Genomic DNA, 9,206 nt, shown 5'->3' on the forward strand with positions numbered 1-9,206 from the left:
CCAAAGCACAACTCATGTTTAAGATGTGGCTCAGTTACTGAGCAGCAGAATATGATAAAGACTCAAACTGTGTTGTGTTCCCTCCTGCCTCGTGCTGTGGATATTTTTTGCAGGCACAACTGAAAGAAGTCACCGGAACTGTAATCTAATAAAAGAGTACCGTGTGTGGAGAGAAAAAAAAAGAAAAAAAAAGATTAGATTTCACTGAGGGAGGGGCGACAGTAGCCTAAACGTACAGATTTGACATTTATACTACGAATGACAAAATACTGCCTGAGAATAATAATCTCTGTTTGTGGCGTGTGTTTCCAAAGCAAGTTACAAAGTGCGTCAGAGTCAGTAAATACATTAGGAACAATCCACAGTCAAACAAACGTCAGCCAAACAAACAACATCAACAAAACAGAACAACAGTATCTGGATCGGGAATTTGTTTGAAAAAAAAATGTCAGCAATGGGGGAAAAAAAAAAGTTAATGTCAAAGGTCAAAGGTCAATCTCAGGTTAAACTAACATGACCTGTAGTTAAAGGTTGGTTTACAAACTAACAGCAGTTCACACAGAGGCAGACCTGGGCCAGACGAGGTCCCCGCCCTCCAGTCCAGCCACACCTCTGGGAATATAAAAAAAATTAAAAATAAATTTAAAAAAACTATTAATGGCAGTAAAACTATTCATCTATACATATATATGAATATATGTGTATACACAGTATGTAAAATATATCTATATATGTGTGTATATTTGTATATATACATATATACGTGTATGTATATATAAAATATTTTTATAAATATATATATTCATATATACATATATACATATATATGAATATATATAGTCCACTGTAGAAACTCTTATTCAAAGAAACTTTTTTTTTTTGCTCTCAGTAATTTCACTAAATGTTAAAATTTAATTAGTGTAAAACTGTTCTGACAAAGAAAATGAATATTTTATTCAGAGAGACTGAAATAGAATAATTACTTTGACCGTTTTTTCTTTCTGTCTTGTTTTAATAAAGTTAAGACAAGAGACTAGTCTTGGTATAGAGTTAATATGGGTGTTGGGACGGTGGGTCACCAGTGTGGGTCACCAGTGTGGGTCACATACAGACATGTTCTACCAACCAATGTAAGCTCTGTGCCGGGTCCATATCCCAGTTGGCTCTGAGCCCAGCTGGTTGTAAAGCCGTGGTGTTCGCGATGCTCTCTGACATTTTTATCGTCAGACCAAAGGTCACAGTAAAAGCCATGGGGATAAGGTCACAGTATGATTGAGCAGATTTATGACGTCAATAATGGCATCAGCGAACTCGTCCTACTTCACGCACGGTGTTTGCTGCTGAGTTACCCGAGTCAGAATTAATTTTAAAAACAGTACGGGTGTCCGATAATATCGGCCGATCGATATTAGCATATTATGTAATATCTGTAAGAAGCGTTATCGGTTTTTCCTCCGATACTGAAAACCCGATAACGCAATGGCTGGGTTTCGCCAAATGATGTGTGCGGGGATAAACGGTTGTATGTTGAAGTGATAGTCACTAGATGGCAGCATTGCAGCTCATTTAATTAATATCATACTCATACAGTGGTTTGTGCTGATAAATAAATAAATATAACCAGGCCTATATCGGCATCAGTTGATATCGGAATCGGAAACTAAGTGTTTGGACAACATCGGAATATCGGGAATCATCAAAAAGTTAATATCGGACGTCCATAAAAACTGTAATGACTTAAATGACCGTATAGTTGAAGAATTTAAAAATCGGACCGAATGACTTGATTTGAATGAAAACCTGTTTGAATCGTTAAAGCTTTCGCAACAGGAAGAAGAAGAAGAAGAAGAAGAAGAAGAAGAAGAAGAAGAAGAAGAAGAAGAAGAAGACTACGTAGAAAACCACAGCTTGACATCACAGCCCACGACTCCATCATTAAAACTCCCTGAGGCCAAGTATTCTTAAATATCTAAACAACTTTTCTGAATCGGAAAAATACATTTAAATATTTGTCCATTTTTGCTTTTCTTTGACTTTGATTTTGCCAGTTAAAGTTTGGTTAAAGCAACAACCAACAACAACCAAACTTGTTCTGCTCCACCTGTGAAAAGCAGCAGCTGACAAACTGGAGAACGTCCAACTCAGCTCACAAATCCTCAGGGTTCCATTCAATCCTCCTGCAAGATCTCGTCTTGTCTATTTTTGGAGGAAACACAAAATACCAAGAAACACTGACGGAAAATTAACATGATTTAAAACGTTGTCTTTTGGACTGGATTTAGTTTGTTTTTTTTAAATTTAATCTTCTAAAAAAGAGAAATACGTTAAAAAAGTATTCCAGATACAAGCTGTGAGAGAGAGAGGTAGAGAGAGAGGGGGAGAGAGAGCTTCTGTTTTACATGAAGTCCATGAACACAATCAGAACACATTCACACGTCCCACACAGAACCAACACAAAGGTCTGGTTCTGCAGCTGAACACAGATGTTCCCGACTGCACTGACGGGCGTACGAGGTTCTGTGTGTGTGCGTGTTGGAGCACGTGCAAGTGACTGTGTGTGAGATAGAGAGAGGGAGGGAGGAAGAGAGGGAGGGAGTGCAGTGTAATTTGCTGATCCAGGCCTTCTGTATCACTGAGTGATGGAGAATTCCTCAGTGAGAGCACAGCAGGCTGGGCTGGGGTGAAGTGGGGTAGGTCTGTGTGTGTGTGTGTCTGTGTGTGTGTGTGTGTGTGTTTGTAGGTAGACAGCAGTGTGTAGCCAATAGTCTGTGACTATCCTGCTCCATTGGCCAATCACACGTGACTACAGCGCTCATAAGCCGTCCATCAAGGGGTCCTTCATTCAAGGTCAGCTCATGGTCCTTCCCTGCTCTTCTCTCTCTCTCTCTCTCTCTCGCTCTCTCCCCCTCACCCTCACCCCTCCTTGGTTCAATAAACTGATCTAATTTGTGAATAAGCATGATCCAATAACAAGGGATGATATTGAAGGCAAACCCATTAGAGACAGACTGATGGATACGGGAGTCTGGACATGTGAGAGAGAGACACACACACACAGAGAGAGAGAGGAAGAGCCGTGCATGTGTGTGTTTATGTATAAGAGAGAGCAGCATCTCTGATTCTCTGATCAGTGTGATTTCTGCAGCGCACAGCTGTCACCATGGAAACCAGGGAGAGAGCAGGGGAGAGAGAGAGAGAGGGAAAGAAAAGGAGAGATAAAGAGAGAGAGAGATAGTGACACAGTGGGGACGGTTGATACTGTAGAGCAGGAGGGAAGAAGATACGGGTTTAGGAAAGTGTGTGTGTGTGTGTGTAAGTGTGTGTGTGTCAGTCGTATGACGGCAGACACAACAGGCTAACCTCTGCAGTAGTGACACCGTGCCCAGGGCAACCCTGTGTGTGTGTGTGAGTGTGTGTGTGTGTCTGTTAACACACACACACACACACATTCTGACCTGACTTTGTGTGCCACTGGTGTGTTGGCTGCAGTGAGATCTATTTAGGTCTACAGTAAAAAAAAAACTGTCCTGAGATTCAACAGAAAATTAGAACTGTTTGCAAACACACACACACACACACACAGACACACATGTGCAACACAAAGTGAGAGTCAGATACACAAGACGGACAAACAGGAAGTCAGACAGACTGAAGGTGTAAAGTTGCTAATGAATAGTTAATAAATAGCTCACGGACAGATAGGTGATGACCTCGCCTCCTCTCTCTCTCCCTCCCTCCCTCTCTCTCTCCTTCTCCCCTCCTCCCTCATCTTCTTCCTTCCTCTGTGCTGCGTCTCCTGTGCCGTCATCTTCTCTGCTGCTCCACATCTGTCCTCCGTTCATCTTTCCATCTCCTACCTGCTCCTGCCTACCCACGTTCACGTCTCACCCGTTTTATCTCTGACTTTAATCCTGTTTCGAACCCCCCCTCTCTCCCCCCTCCCTCCCCCTCACACACTCACGTGTCCTGCCTTGATCTCGTATCTTCTGAATGCTCGTCACACAATCCACATCTGGTACAAAGACCAAGCCTAAGAGACGCAGACGTCTGAGTTTTCATTCAGAAAGATGCCCAGCCCAGACACTAGCCTTGTACTGCAGCGGTCCCCGGACCAGGGGTTGGGAACCCCTCTGTTTCAGTGGCTTGTACCGATGTAGAGCTGTAAGAATTACTGCACTGTAGAAAGTTTCCCCTACCGCAGCTTTAAGAGCTGATGATTGGTGTGGAGTACATCACGGTTCCGTCTTAGTGCCTGGTGTTTTTTTTTTTTCCTGGTCTGTACGGTACAGTGTTGCATCAGCTTCATTTATAATTGGTTTGAAAAAATGTCAGAGCCAGGACTTAACAAGGACAAAGGGAGCACATATATATGACATATAGAGGCTGTAGTCCAGGCTCCTCGGTGCCAACAGTATTAGCAGCTACTGGTAGACACTATTTCACTGTTAGCTTAACCTCCGGCCTCTGCAGTCACTGACATCAGCAAAGGATGAAAACCTCGGTCGAAATGACACCGAGACCAGACATTCTGTCTCCCTTTCTTCATCTGTCAGTTTATTTACATGACCTGAGGAAACTCTGGATTATTTCTGGACAAAAACTGGAAACAACGTACGTGATAAAATATGTTATCACGTAGTGTTTCGACTTTTCTGTTTCGTTTGAGTTAATCCAAACAACTGAGCCAGAGTATGACATATCTATCACTGTGTTATCATACATATATATATATATTTAGCAATATATGATCAGAACTGTGAACGACTGATCATCAGGCTGTAAGGTAGGAGCACTTAAATATTCAACCAAACTTATTTATACACTACATTTTTTCGATATAATAATAAACATCTGTAAAATAGGGATTTTTAGTCTGGGGCTCATTTAAGGTGAACCAGCAGGAGGCGTAGTTTTTTTTCTGTTTACTAGAGCAGAAATGTCTCCTAAAAACTTCTGTGATAGGAATTGCTTTGCAGCCAGGTCTCTGAGGCGTTCCAATATCCACCCAAACCTCAGAGAGCAATGACAAAGGCTTGACTGAGGATTAAAATCTGCACTTGGCAACTTTGTATGTTGGCACCGACACAGAGTAGTGACAGCACGCAGTTTGTGAGGAATAAAGCGCCGAGCTGACCGCTGCGTCGTCACGGTGAGCCTGTGATGCTGTGTATCAAACCAAACGAGGAATGACCGGGACTTTAAAACCATCTGAAGAAATTTCCCCCCGGTCAGTACCAGACCATATTTAGTCTTACAAGATATTTCAAGGCCCAGACAAAAAAAAAAAAAAGGGGGTGACTTGACTTCTGACTTCCTCTCATCCCTGCTCAGAAGGAAATCTGTCTGTTGGCTAATTGTTAGCTACTGTAAAATGTATTAAAATGATCAGCCCGCAGTAATAATTCATGACACTGTGAATAATACAGGGAAGACAAGATGAGATAATTAGTCTGCGTCGTGGCCTCCCCACGATTCACTCCAACACAGCCCATCTCAGACGACGGGATTATACAACGACAGACAAAACAAACACTGATGAGCCATGGAGTCAAACGGTGACGGTTCAAATCCAAACTCTGAACGCCGCGTGACGCTTTCCAGGAAACGGGACATTTAGTCTTGGTCTGTTGACTAAATTTATGCTTACTGTTAGTCCAAGGTAGTCAATGGAGACAATTTACTTTCAGTCCAAAGGAATATATATATATATATACACATACATATATATGTGTTTAAATATATGCATGTATAAATAGGTATATATACATATATTCATTCATACATATATACATGCATTTTAAAACACATTTGTATATATTTATATATTTCACATATATATTTGAACATATATTTGTATATATTTATATATTTGAAGATATATTTGTATATATTTATATATTTGATATATATTTGAATATATATTTGTATATATTTAATATCACATTTTGGATTTGGATATTTGGATATTTATGGATAGTCAACTAAAAGTGAAATGGCTCTATTGACTCAACTGTAACTTCAGCAAGCCTAAATTACAACAGACCAAGACCAAATCAAAAGCAGCTTGTCAAAACTGTAACTTCAGCAAGCCTAAATTACAATAGACCAAGACCAAATCAAAAGCAACCACTGACTAAGAAGAAAAACAGAAAAAGGTAAAAAGATTTTACATCCCTGGATACATTGACCCTTAATTCATAAAACGACTTGTCGTTACAAGCATTAAAAACCTCTGGTGTTTCTCTGTAGCTTAAAAAAAACCTCCAGAATTTAATTTAGGGAATTTAAGGGAATAGGTTGAATTTTTGGAGCAAGTCCATAAATGTGCAAAAACGTTAAAAAATAATGACTCACGGCAGACATATTGTCTGAGCTGACCTCCCACTGAGGCTTAGGAAGATGATAGAACAACACTATCAACCAGCGATGTAGAACAGCTTCAAGATAACAAGAGGCAGAGGAGGACATGTGGAGAAAGGATGAAGATACTCTCTGTGTCACCATCAAAGATCAGCACAACAAGGGAGATAAAGATAGTCCACCTTTGTGGGCTAAAGATAGATCTGTATATTTAACCACAGGACGTTTGACTTTTTTTTTTATTCCACAAGAACCCGATTCAAATCATTTGTGTCTGCCGCTCAGCTCCTGGTGTCAGTACAGATGTAGTCTCCATCACGCAGGGTTTTATGAGTTCAACGACTAAAAGAGTTAAAGGTGAGAGAGACAGACACGAGGGGGGACAGAGAGGGGGACAGAGAGGAAGAGAGATTCTTCCTCCTGCTGTGTTTCCCACCGTGACAGTTGAAAATGTCATTTTACTACTTCATGAATATCGGGCGGTCACTGACTGCATGCCAAATCCTTCACGGCCAGGCTACTTAAGGAGAAGAATGCCAAGAGACAGAGACGGCTTTCCAAGGGGAAAGTGGGACACCTGAGTTTAATCCAACCCTGGTAGTCAACGTCTCCACTCTGGTAGGAGTTCCTACTATTTAAACCTTTCATCGTGTATCGAGCAGATAGAAAGAAAAAAAATAATGAAATCTGCACATTTATCTTAGGTTCCACTGCTGGAAGACTAAACTGAACTTGGAAAAGTAAAAAAAAAAAAAGACGAAAGTTTAGTGACGAAGAACTGATTTTTAAAAAATATCTTTACGCTGTTACTGGTTAATACTGCGTCTAAAATCAGTGAATTTACCTTAAAAAAAACAACAACTGTATTCTCTAATATATACATATAAACATATATATATGAGTGTGTATAATTTATATATTGATATATAAATATATACATATACATGTATGTGTAGAAATATATGTTTATATAAGTATGTATATATATACACAGTATATGTATGGGTGGGTTAGTTACATTAGTAACACTGAATCTTCTCTCATTCACAAACTGTACCATGTGACACGGGCTGGTCCCTTTAAGAACCATGTGTCTGAGGGAAAAGTTCTAATACATAATTCACTAGCAAAGACACACGTGCACGTGCGCGTCTGCCACATCACTGAAGGACATGCACCGACGTCAGGCAGTCGTGAGTGCAGGTGACCTCGGGTCCAAGAGAGGGCGCAATGACGCACTAGTTGATCAGTGACCTGCTGATCGGTGTTACGTTGAAATGTGGGAGAAGACAAGTCCCCCCCCCACACACACACACATATATATATATATATATATGGTATGTGTGACGTATATATCTCTCGGTTGATGCAGCAGCAGTGGAGAAATCCTCTTCCCTCTGTTTTTCAATCTGCATAATTCATAGCGTCTCCAGATCTGGCTGCTAATCACAGCACACTGGGGCATCTGCAGCAGAGCAGCAGCAGCAGCAGCAGCAGCAACAGCTAACTGGCGTGCTCCCTGTGTGTGTGTGTGTGTGTGTCCGTAACACTTTGTTGAGACAAGGACACTGTGGGAGAGAGGGACAGAGAGACAGAGGAGGGGGGGGGGGTGAGGAAGGGACACGAGAGAAACACACCGAAATAGACACAGATAACAACACAAAGAGTGAGGAAGAGCAAGACAGACAAGTCAAAGACCTGACTGCGTGCACACACACACACACACACACACACGTAACCAGAACTTTGTCTGCCTTAAGGAACGATACACTGTAAAATACTTGAATTTTAGCTACAAAAAAAATCACAAGTTGTTCTGATTTCTTACAATTAATGTAAATATAAATAATTATATTTCAGTGTCTAAATCCATTGTTTCACTTAAATTATTAATGGGAAAATATTTTGTAAACACGAAAAAAAAATCTACAAAAGCAAAATATATTTTTAAAAAAATGTTTTACCATGAATTAAGATGAACTAAAAAAAAAAGATTAATGATTAATCAGTCTAATCTATCAGCTTCCCTGTGATTTATCAGATTTGAATTATATTATATTTGTTGTGCCGTACAGTCTGTAAACTAAAGGCTACAACAGTGACATCATGAGGAGCCTGGAGACAGGAAGTGCACGTGTGAAAGTGGGTTTAGAAATAACTTTTTAAAACTACTCTAGGCTAGAATTTCACAACAGCCATGACGCATGTGGCGCTAACAACACCTGCTCCGAGGCAGCGGATCATTTACGGCGCAGGCAGAACCCGAGTGTTTATCAGAAAATCAGTAAATCCTGTTTTTAAGACGACGCGACTACAAAAAAACAAACAAACAAAAAAAAAACTATTCTGTAATTGAGTGAGAACAGAAACGGAATGTTGGTTCATAATCCCACAGTCTGTCCCCGCCTCCATCATCCTGACAGACGTGAAGTGAACCACAGCTTCCTGTTCAGGCCTCCCTCACTACAGACCAACAGGAACGAGGGGGAGACTGAGAGAGAGGGGGGAGGATGGAGGATGGAGAGGGGGGGGAGTATGTGCAGACATTAGACAGGAGCATGTTCGGTCATCAGATAAAGCTATTTTAGGAAAGACGCTGTCAATGTGTCTTCAAACAGCATGTAATCTGCAGTGATCAGACGAGAGCCACACGGAGCTGAAACTGACTTCCAGGATAGAATAAAGGTTCGCAAGTTTGAGAAAAAATAATTAAATTAAATTAAAAAAAGAGGAAGAAAACAAACAAACGTGATGTGAAGCTGATGAACACAGTCTTCATTCAAATCATGCCTGGTATCCGGGCTGCTGTGTAAACGTGTCCCACGAGAGGCGTGAGTGTTGTATTT

At 40.7% G+C, this 9,206-nt stretch overlaps 1 protein-coding gene across 2 annotated transcripts in view; it reads right to left on the reverse strand.

Annotated features, from left to right (window-relative positions):
• nrg2b (neuregulin 2b) overlaps positions 1 to 9,206 on the reverse strand; it is a 39,767-nt gene that overhangs the window by 13,787 nt on the left and 16,774 nt on the right. The gene's annotated exons all lie outside the window — the stretch shown is intronic.

This window comes from Cynoglossus semilaevis, chromosome 15, assembly GCF_000523025.1.
Source record: "Cynoglossus semilaevis isolate Cse_v1.0 chromosome 15, Cse_v1.0, whole genome shotgun sequence".
Classification (NCBI taxonomy): Eukaryota; Metazoa; Chordata; class Actinopteri; order Pleuronectiformes; family Cynoglossidae; genus Cynoglossus; species Cynoglossus semilaevis.